Source organism: Phalaenopsis equestris, unplaced genomic scaffold, assembly GCF_001263595.1.
Source record: "Phalaenopsis equestris unplaced genomic scaffold, ASM126359v1 Scaffold000134, whole genome shotgun sequence".
Classification (NCBI taxonomy): Eukaryota; Viridiplantae; Streptophyta; class Magnoliopsida; order Asparagales; family Orchidaceae; genus Phalaenopsis; species Phalaenopsis equestris.
This window is the reverse complement of record NW_018164576.1, coordinates 2377223-2380069: the sequence shown is the minus strand read 5'-3', so window position 1 is coordinate 2380069 and position 2847 is coordinate 2377223.

Sequence of the window (2847 nt, the reverse complement as noted above, 5' to 3'; positions counted from 1 at the left end):
CATATATATATATATATATATATTGCTTGATAAAATAGAATCTCATCGTCAATATGTGTCTATATATATATTTGAGATTGATTTAATTTAAATTAGTAAATAAAAAATAAATAATGGTAGCCCCTTCGTCGCCGGCAGCCGAACGGCAGCCGAACGCCGGCGTGCGGACCGTTCACGGGTTAAAGTTAAGCGTGCAACTGGTTTTACTTTTTGGTTTTGTTTTTGCAAGATTTACATATAAACATTTCCTTGTGCTTATATAAAATTAAATTTAAAATCTGTTCGTTTATAATATAAATGCAATTGTAATTTTTTAAATTTAAATTTTATCAAGTATAAGTTATACATTTACATTCTATAGAATTTTAATTAAAGACGACGATAACAACAATAAGTCAAGTGCGGCGGCGTTTTTTAAAATGATGTCAACCGTTTGGTATGCACGTTTTTAAAAATGCTGGCTGCTGTGTTTGAGTTTTTTACACTAAATATTTGCTGCTGGTCGACTCCCGTGAGTCGTGTCAACTTATCCTGAAACACACAAGTTGCCCCAAATAGACCCTAAGTGTGGTCAGCGACGTGAAACCTTTTTCACCATTGTGTCCTATGGAGTGTCGTATTTTCATTTAATTCTAATAAATTAAGATCATTTTTTTACAATATACCCGGGTCTTTTTAGATATGCCTCTGCCTGTCTTAAAACATAGAAAAAAAATACATAAAAACTTACAGATTCACTATTTCGTGTTGATCACGATCCCACTATCATGATCGGCTCTATCCAACACATATCACACACTTATAGGATAGACCCGGCTAAGAAAAAAAAGCATAGTCTAGGAGTCAGTCATGATGATTGAGGATTGGCTCGTCACGCTAGACTTGAAAGCTCCAAACACTGCTTGCTTTCACCTGTCATATAATGGTGGTTATAAGAGTGCATGTAGTCTAGGATTCCCCTCTAGGATAAACAACATAGATGCACTCACATTACACTCAATTGACTATAACTAGGTTTTTTATGGTGTCTACCTTTGGGAAAATTTTTCCATACGGAGTGCAGCCGCAGCTCTGCAGGCGGACTGCAGTAGTATGCTGCCACGTGTGCTATATCGGGCCCACCTTATAAAATATTTAAAAAATGAATTTTGTAACGCTTGACTCGGATCAGACCTTTTCGAAGTAGAACCACAGAAGTTATTGGAGTGAATCGTCATGTGGTATTATTGGGGGATCATTTCGATGTTATTGAAGTGGTTATTGGAATTGTTCTCGAGGGTTATTGAAGCGGGATTACGGTGTTATTGGATTAGTTCTTCTCGCGATGTTATTAAAGGGTTATTGTGTGTTATTGGAGACTTATAGGAGTTGTTCTGCGGGGGTTACTGAAGTGGAACCGCGGATGTTATTGAAGCGGTTCTGCTTCATCGCGCAATGTTATTAGAGGGTTATTATTGCGTTATAGGAGTTAATACCCCAATAACCCCAAAATAACACTGAATTTGATATATTAGAACTGAACCATCAACTTCAAGAATATGTCATGTTATTTGAACACTTCAACGATACTTTTTAGAAATCATTGATAAAATTACAAAACATATGAAAGAATTTCATATATGTTTGAGACAACACAAATTTACACATATCATAGACTATTTCTGCTTTAAATTTGAGCATATCTTCATGTCATCATAATTTATTATTTGAATTGCCTCTATCTATTTGTACTAGTATTTCTTTATATTTACATACGAATATTTCCCTCCTGTTTTATTTATTGTTTATTCTAATTTATCAAGTTCATACTTTAAGTCTGTCACTTTGTTATCTAAATTGGTAAAACGAGTATTTACTGGTCCTTGAAAGTCAAAAATAACTTTTTTTGTTGATGTCTAAGTATTTCGAATATTTCTTCTAGTCCAATATTACTGCTGTATGTGTATGCGTTGGCTGAGGGTTGCTTTGAATGGGAACTAGAGGATTAACCTCAAAAAAATCTGGTGCCTGTAGCGTGGAGCGAGTTTCATGTTGTGGGTTGATCTTGATAGGACTAGATGGTCCTTCAAATGGAATGCGGAGTAAATGATGCTCATCATCTTTCAAATCTACAGAAAAATCATAAACCTATAAATAATTTCAGACAAACAACGTCACACCCTAATAACAACACATTTGCACATGAAGGAAACCAAAATAACACCACAATAACCCAAGAATAACATCAAAATAGTTTAAAACTAACAACAAAATTCAAACCATTGAACACAACAATAAATAAAACATAACATTAGGAATTACACCACAATAACTTCATATATATGCAAGAATAACTCTAGAATATCTCCAGAATAACACCTCAGTAAATGCAAAAACATAAATCTCTTAGTAACAATAAAATAACAAGGCAATAACACTTAAATAATATCATCATAACACCTATAAGACAGTACCATTAACCAGAATAAAAACACCTCTGTTAAAGCTACTGTCTTGTAGGTGTTGTGATGGTATTATTTAAGTGTTATATGTTTCAAACATAGAAGAAAGTATTTTATATGTTTTGTAATTTTATAAATGATTTCTAAAAGTATCGTTAAAGTATGTTCAAATAGCATAGCATATTCTTTAAGTTGATGTTTCAGTTCAAATCTATTAAATTCGGTGTTATTTCGGAGTTATTGGGTATTATTTTGGAGTTATTAGGGTATTAACTCCAATAACACCGCAATAATCCTCAATAACTTTCACAGTTTCACTTCAATAACTCCCGCAAAACAACTTCAATAAGTCTTCAATAAAACCACAATAACCCTTCAATAACTCTTCAATAACCCCCACCCCCCC